At 42.9% G+C, this 8,835-nt stretch overlaps 2 pseudogenes; both read left to right on the top strand.

The window, feature by feature from the left end:
- Positions 1-312: 312 nt before the first annotated feature.
- LOC102868926 lies at positions 313-1,264 on the top strand (annotated as a pseudogene).
- Positions 1,265-2,435: 1,171 nt separating this feature from the next.
- On the top strand, positions 2,436-3,070 carry LOC102870135 (annotated as a pseudogene).
- The last annotated feature ends 5,765 nt before the right edge of the window (positions 3,071-8,835 follow it).

Below are 8,835 nucleotides of genomic sequence, written 5' to 3'. Positions count from 1 at the left end.
CCACAAATGCTGGGGGGCAGGGCGATGCTGTAAATGGACCATTTTCTATAGAGAAAACACTGGCAACAGTAAAACAGGAAGAGTAGGGAACCAACCAGAGCAGGGCGAGAGCTGACAGTACTGTCCTGTGTAGCTTCCTAGAGGGATAAAACCGCTCCACACTTGAGGTGTCCATATAGTAGCCACTGACAACACCCAAGTACTACAAATTCAAACATGGCTATCAAAAGTGAGATTTTGGCTCTCTGCTCCTCATCAATTGAAAGCTTACCCTCTCTTTTCATGCAGCCTCAGCTGCATCTCTGAAACAAGATGGTAAAGGTCAGAGTAAACGGATTTGGCCACTTTGGATGCCTGGTCACCAGGGCTGCTTTTTACTCTGGCAAGGTGGATGTTGTTGTCATTAATGACCCCTTCACTGACCTGACCTACATGGTCTATATGTTCCCGTATGATTCCACCCATGACAATTTCAATGGCACTGTCAAGGCTGAGAATGGGAAGCTGGTCACCAATGGGAAAACCATCACTATCTTCCAGGAGCGAGATCCCACCAACACCAAGTGGGGTGATGTGGGTGCTGAGTATGTTGTGGAGTCCACTGGTGTTTTCACAACCTTGGAAAAGGCTGCAACTCAACTGAAATGTGGTGTCAAGTGGATAATTATCTTTGCTCCTTCTTCTGATGCCTCTCAGCAATGCCTCCTGCAGCACCAACTGCTTGGCTCCCCTGGCAAGGTCATCCATGACAACTTCAGCATGACCACAGTCTATGCCATCACTGCCACCCAGAAGACTGTGGATGGTCCCTCTGGAAAGCGGTGGCGTGATGGCCATGGACTTCCCAGCACATCATCCCTGCATCTATTAGTGCTGCCAAGGCCATGGGCAAGTTCATCCCTGAACTGAATGGCAAACTTACAGGCATGGCTTTCTGTGTCCCCACCCCCAATGTTTAGTTGTAGATCTGACCTGCCATCTGGAGATTGCTGCCAAATATGATGACATCAAGAAAGTAGTAAAGCAGGCATCAGAAGACCCCCTCAAGGGCCTCCTGGGATACAATGAAGACCAGGTTGATACACTTGATACACAACTTGCCTCCTGTGACTTTAACAGTGCCATCCACCCTTCCACCTTTGATGCTAAGGCTGGCATTGCTCTGAATGACCACTCTGTCAAACTCATTTCCTGGTATGACAATGAATTTGGCTACAGCAACCAGGTGGTCAGCCTGATGGTTCACATGGCCTCCAAAGAATAAGAGTCCCTTGGACCACCAGCCCCAGCAATACCACTAGAAGAGAGAGAGACCCTCAGCTGCTGGGGAGTCCTTGCCCCAAATCAATCCTCTCACACACTGAGAATCCTTGACACAAGTTTCCATCAAATCCCCCTGAGAAAGGGGAGGGGTTTGGAGGGCCCATCTTGTCATGTATCATCATAAAGTACACTATCTATACTCAGGCAAAAAAAAAAGGAGTAAGATTCTGGATTGTTATCTCATTTCCATCTAAAACCTAAAACTAAATACAAACTTAAGCAGGCCCATGTTGTTGGAGGCCACCAGATGTGGACAGTATCAGTGGGAATAAGTGATTACAAAATTCACATAAGGATAATGAGTACCAAAGTTGGCAAAGTCACAGAAGAGTCAGGAGGAAGTATAGTTGAGATGCTCCTGACCAACTGGGCTGAGGCAGGATGGCACTAAGGTTTTTCCACACATCTAAAATAAAGGGCAAACTACAACATAGCCTTGTGGGGGGAAATGATAGATCTAAAAATATTCATTTTTAATTAGCGACTTGTTATATGTCATCCAGAGTATTACTTTAAAAACTAAGGTGTGCCTGATTCAAGCCATAGTATCTTCAATTGCTTCCTATGCATCTAAAACTTAAACAATGAAGAAGACCTAAGAAAAACTGATCCTTCTAACTTGTGGGGTTAGCGAAGAGTATTAATATATCATAGACTGCTGCAAGGATAAATAATCTGTTTTGGAGGAGGTGCAATCAGGTTGCTCCTTAGAAGCAAGGATGGTGAAACATTTTCTCAAATAACTGTGACCAAGTTATCAAGAGGGGCCAGTACTTAGAAAAACACATGATGCTGACAAAGGTCAGGGAAAGAGCGGAAGATGGAATGACACAGTGACTGTAACAATGGGCTCAAGTTTGTCAAAATGATGAAGACGGCACAGAGTAGGACAGGGTTCTGATCTATTGTTCACTGTGTAGCTTTGAGTTATAATCAACTCAGTGTCACTTAACAATTTATAACAGCAAAGAGATAGAAACAACCCAAGAGTCTATCAAGGGACCATACAGTTAAAGAGACCATGATATAATCACACAATGGAGTACAATGAAACACTAAAAAATAATCATTTAAGAAACAGGATCCAGGTGGTTTGAACAATTTAATCTAACATGGATATCAGACCAAATCATATCATTTATATCAATACTATTAATGATAAAATTTAAAAAGAACAATTGAAGAGGTATGCCCGTTTTTCTCAGTTTGGCCATGTGGTAGTTATTGTGGCTTTAAAGATCATGAAATGAAGGGACAGGCCTTTGTTATATTTAAGGAAGTGGTCCCATCCACAAATGTTTTGAGACAGGATTTCCATTTAATGGCAAACCAATGTGAATCTAGTGTGCAAAACCAGATTCTGATATAATTTCTAAAATGCATGGAACTTTTGCTGACAAAGAGAAGAAAAAAGCAAAAATTATGGAACAGACTGTAGAAATCAAAAACAAAAAACCTGGTCAGGGAACATCAAATTCCACTAACACTTAAGGAAATCCAACACCAAGTCCTCAGGTCCCTGATTACCTCCAAACTGTATTTTATTCCTTAATCACTTATCAGAAGAAACTAATGAGATGATGTTATCCATGATGTTTAATTGGTTTCTTGGTTTAAAGGGCATGCACTTGCTACCAGGCAGGACATTAAGTCTGTCGAGTTTGAAAAGGATGGACAAGCTGGTGCAGCTCGGGATGCTTTGATTACCCCATCCCACACCATGAAGATCACTTATGCCATGAAATAACATTTGGGAGAGTCTTCTTTAAAGGACTTGAATTTATTTATAGTGTTTGTTTGGATTATTCTGGACAGGCCATTTCAGAGTTAACAGCAGGGAACATATTGAAGTAAACTTTGTGAAATACTTATATAATTATCTAGACTTTCTTTAGCTTTAATGAGCCTTAAAATATGAAGGCCTTAATTTTGTACAATAAGCTTTTATTTGTATCCTTAAAAAAATAATTTGAGAAACACTCTATAATATGTATAATTACAGAGGACACCATACTGAGAGAAATAAGCCAGTCACAAAAGGACAAATATTTGTAAGATCAGAGTTATAAAAAAACTACTACACATAGATAGAAACATCCTTGGTTCCTTACTAGAGATGAGAAGTGAGGAAAGAGGAGTGAAAATTAATAAAAAAAAATAACACACAAACTACGATAGATGAAAGGAATGGCAACATACAATAAGAGAACAATGAGACATTGTGAGTCTGTAATTAATGTTCTAGAACTTACTGAAAGGAATGGCAACATACAATAAGAGAACAATGAGACATTGTGAGTCTGTAATTAATGTTCTAGAACTTACTGAAAGGAATGGCAACATACAATAAGAGAACAATGAGACATTGTGAGTCTGTAATTAACGTTCTAGAACTTACTGAGTATGAATGAATGAATGGCAAATCAGTATGTTCTGTACACTTTCATTCAAATCACAGTAAGCAATAATAAAGTCAAAAGGGCTCATTTATTATAGCTTGGATATATCAAGACTATTGGAGGCAAGGATTCTGGGGCTTCGTCTGACATACTTTGGACATGTTGCCAGGAGGGACGGGTCCTTGGAGAGGGACATCATGCTTGGGAGGGTGGAGGGACAGCGCAGGAGGGGAAGACCCTCTATGAGATGGATTGATTCAGTGACTGGGGTAATCGGGATGGGTGTGTCAGAGGCGGTGCGGTTGGCGCAGGATAGAGCAGGGTTTAGGGCTGTTGTGCATAGGGTCGCTATGAGTCGGAAATGACTCAATGGCACGTAACAACAACAACAATCCAAGGATAAAGCTAGAGGCAGAGAAGGGTCAAATAGTGCGAAAGATACCTGTTAGGCAGGAGTGATTCACCTGAGTGAAGAGGCCACCTGAGGCCCAAATTTAACAGGAAGGTAGAGGAGAGGAGGCTGCAGAGAGGAAGCAATGAGCAGAGCAGGAAAGAAAGAGGGAGCACAACCACAGATGCCAAGAAGAGCTGTTCACAGAGGGCGTGTCCACCACTGCCCAGGAGAGGAAGTCACAAGAACGCTTTCAGGTGTGGCCACCATAGAATGGGGAAGGATGCAGGAGGGACAGCAGGCTGAGCCAATGAGGGAAACAGGCTGCGGGCAGAACAGAGGAAGGCAGTGCTCAGGAGCAGTGTGGCCAGTGCTGCGCTGTCAGTAGGCAGTGAGGCACAAGCACCATGACACATAAGCACATATGCCACCCTCAGTCCTGGCTGAGTCCCAGGCTTCACATCGGATGGATCCATGACTGCTGTTACTAGTTCCCAACGGAAAACACTCAGAGCCGTTGAAGCCACCTGGTTTTGAGTACTAACTGAAAAGCTATCCAGCAGGGAGAGATCCCGTGAAATGGAGAAGTGAAGCAAGCAATTTTCAGCAGGAACATACCTAACACGGTACAATCTACAACCCGCATCAGAGTTTTGTTTTTTTCTTTTGTCATCCTAGGCTTATCTGTCACACACAGCATATCCCTCTAACACCTGCAGAATGGCACTTTCCAGACAAGCTGACCTACTCCCACCCAAGATGAGTCACTGCAGGCCAGGGCACCACACACGCCTGCCTCTCTTATCACAGCTGAGGAGCCACACAGCATTCCAGCTCCGGTGTTCATGCTGATTGGGGCGGAGCAGGGGGAACCCTCTGCAAGGATCCCAGCCAACCTTCTTCTAATCAACTTTTCGTTGGCGCTCTCATTATCACTAAAACCAGAAATACCAATCCCTGAACAAAGGTTTTCTGTTTTTAGCATTCAGACTTTGAAAACAGTAATAATTCACCAAAAACTCACCTAGGTTTCCAGGCACTGCGTTCACTCCTGCCCCAGCTGCCTCCTCCAGTTATACACTGGTACACACAAGTTCAACACACACTAGGGCTGCTGTTGTTGTCAGGTGCTATCTAGTCAGTTTACAACACACAGCAACCATGTGAACAACAGATCTGAATCTGCCCTGTTCTGCACCATCCTCTCCATCTCTAACATGCTCCAGTTCTTTGCGACAGTCACTGACTGTGTCAATCTATCTTGTTGAAGTTCTTCTTCTCTTCCTCTGACCCTCAAGCTTCCCCAGCACGGTATTTTTCCCCCTAAAGACTGGCCACTCCTTAAAACATGCCCAAATATGTGAGATAGGGTCTCATTATCCTTGTCTATAAGAAACACCCTGATTGCAGTTCCTCCAAGACATGTTTGTGTACAGATAGCTCAATAAACAGTAAGTGCAGACCAGGAAAAAGCAACTACAAGTAACAAGGACCTACCGCGTGCTATGAGCACCATCAGTAATCCACAATGACCTCTCACAACAGGTACCACGGAGATGAAGAAAACAGGTGGTACAGAGCTGATTCAACACTGGTTCTCATGGTACCTGATGTATGGCAGGGCCTCAGAAGATCTGCTGAATAAAATCCCTCCAAATGTAATATTTGTCCCACAGAAGTTATATTGGCTTGGGAAATATGAGGGAGCTCTACTGGCCTAGTCCATCGGGAGTTGCAATGCAAATCCAAAGGCTGCCTTTGTGGCAATTCCAATCCACCAGCTGCTCTCCTTCCACATGATTTACAGCTTCCGAAAATGTGCTGGAGGATTAGCTATGAGTCAGTTCTGACTCAACGGCACATGATGTTGTCGTTAGGTGCCGTCGAGTCGTATGTGACTTATAGTGACCCTATGAACGAAAGCCCTGAACACTTGTATAACTTTCATCCTCTCTGCAGGTTCCTAAGGTTTCCAGAGGCAAGCTATTTACAGAAGTGGATGCCACTCCTGCTTCCAAGCTGGTTTTAATCAGGGAGCGCCACCAAACACTGTCCACCATGGGTAACCATTAACGCATTTGACACATCAGTATCACAGTGTTCAGCTTCACAGCAACCATGAGTTACCTCTGTACAGCAAGTGGACAGACCAGGGATATATGACCTAGAAGAATGTTTGACCACAAACAATTAAAAACGGGCCTGAGGGCCACGGATCAAAGTCATTCACCTTTGGCTTGGTAGCATCACTTTCTGTCCACTAGGCCAACTGAGCTTTCTCGTTGTTGTTGTTACCGGAACATAGCAACAACAATTCTTCACTTAAAAAAAGTAAGTATTGCGATGTTAGTTGGGGTTTTCCTCTCTACGTATGCTGCAGATCTATCTGATCTTCATCTGCACATGTGACAAGTGTGAGGGATTACAGTTGAGGACCTAGCGCACTCTGAGTCAGGGAAGAAGGTGCTGACCAGATCCACACCAGGAAACAGAGACAGAGCACGTGACCATGTCAGACAGGCTGACCTCAGAATCCACACCTAGACACACAGACAGAGCAGGGGCCAGAGACAGAGCAGGCTGGCCTCTGAGATCCACACGGGGCACACAGACAAAGCAGGGGCCAGAGACAGAGCAGGTAGCCAGCAGCACGCAGGCTGACCTGAGCAGAGACTGTGGCCAGTCACCACTCCAGTGTCAAGCCCACAGTGCACAGTGAATCTTCCCGCTAGCTGCCAAGCTACCGCCTCTCCCTCCTAACAGGCTGATCCTCACAAACTCAAAGCTATCATCTAATCCACATCTCCCTTTTTAAAAAGGCAGCTGTTACCAACTTGTAACTTCCTTTCTGATGGTTTCTAAGCCACAATTTTAATCTTGTTCCCATGAAAGGTCACTAACTCATTATCGTGGAGTTGGAATTGACTCATAGCTGATCCTCAATGGGTTTTCTGAATGTGTAAACTGCCAGATGAGACTGTGCCTCTCTCATGGAGAAATGATCCTTGCAAGGTAATTCTTGATAATCACCCAGAGGAAACTGTCCAGGGTCCAGTGTGGTGACTGAGCCTGGATAGTAAGCCACATGACCACTAATCTTTAAGGCAGAAGTCATCCTAGAATATTTTATGATTGCTTGTTAACTGTACAAAAACCAAACAGACACAATAGAGAAGCCATGCAGTTCATTAATTAACTATGGATTTACAGAAAAAAAATACTGGAACTGGCCACCAGTGACAGATCAAAGAGAAACTGTGCGCTTTACTCCTCGATAAATGTTTAAAACAAATAGCCTGATTTTGATGAAACTGTTTTAAAATCTCGTCTTCATTTCCATTATCATATTTCTGTGAGAGGTTCTCTTTGCTACAAGTGTCATTAAAAGAAAATGCACAAACTATTTAGATAACTATTCTCCCATGCATATAATGTTGTCATCAATTTTTCTGGTCAAATAAATTAATAAGCAAAAAAGCATGCAAATTTAACACATCAAATTTTTTAATACTGATACACAGAATATTTGTTCAAAATGAACTTAATGTGGGAAAGAGCTCTTAACTTTGGGTCAGTTACAACTACAAAACACTATCTGCCTGCAACGAGTTCTAAATTCCTAGTTCTTTTATCAAAGGAAGAAATGGAGTATAGTGATCAGAATACTGGCTTTTGAATTTAGAGAAATGTATTTTGTTACTTGACGTGTCTTCAAAAAATTTACACTTTAGACAAAAAAAAGAGGCTCAATTTTTAAATCATACATTGAATACAACAGCACTTCACAAGATTATTATAAGGAATAAATAATACATACATACATACATACATACATACATACTTCTTTGCAAAGTCTAGCATTTGGGCACTCAATAAAGTTTCTTGGGTTTTTAAAAAAAAAAAAACCAAGTACAAAACAATAAAAGGCTATGGGTGTACTTCTAAGGATGCTATTAAACTAGTGCATATACACTTTTATATACTCTGAGCGAGGTACTAAGAGGGGCCATTCTTCGGAAGGGAGCATCATGCTTGGAAGTTGGAGGGTCAGAGAAGACAAGAAAGATTTTCAGGGACATGGGCTGACACACTGACTGCAACAACGGGCTTAAGCCCGAAGGAGAAGGAGAATGTGAAGCTGGCAGGTTAGGAGGAAGATCTGTGTACACAGTGTCGCCACGAGTTGGACCTGACTCAATGGCACCTAACAAGGACAATGCATACCCACTTACAGTAAACATAAGCATTTCTTTTTAAAAATCCATTTTTCATGTTGGGTTTATTGTAACTTCTATATATGTAATATCAATTTTCAGGATTCAAAAACCTCATCTATCAGTGTGTGTGCTTTAATAAATATTTTTATGTCCTATTTTCAAATTATTATCTTGAGAGGACTTGGAACTTCTAATTAAGTTATCATTTCAAGCTAGGGGACAAGCTTGGGAAGAAAATGGATGAACCCTAAACTCCAGTTCTGAGGACTTTCTGGTCCAGGTGGAGGGGCAAGCTGTACTGCGCTGGACAGCAAAGTGGACAGCACCCAGCACAGACAGCAGTGGACCAGGGTGTGTCTCTGCCCAGGCAGCTACTTCGGGTCATGTTCTCACAATGAAGTAAAGACTCGATACGTTACGAGCAGGCCCTAAGTGTACCACAGCTCTCTGACCCTGGGTTCTTACCCAGAATGAGTGCTAAGGTAAACTATACATATTGTTGTTG

This window comes from Elephantulus edwardii, unplaced genomic scaffold, assembly GCF_000299155.1.
Source record: "Elephantulus edwardii isolate Elephantulus edwardi_28Jun2011 unplaced genomic scaffold, EleEdw1.0 scaffold00420, whole genome shotgun sequence".
In the NCBI taxonomy this organism is placed as follows: Eukaryota; Metazoa; Chordata; class Mammalia; order Macroscelidea; family Macroscelididae; genus Elephantulus; species Elephantulus edwardii.
Note: the sequence above shows the minus strand (reverse complement) of the source record. Positions and strands in the feature narration are given on the sequence as shown.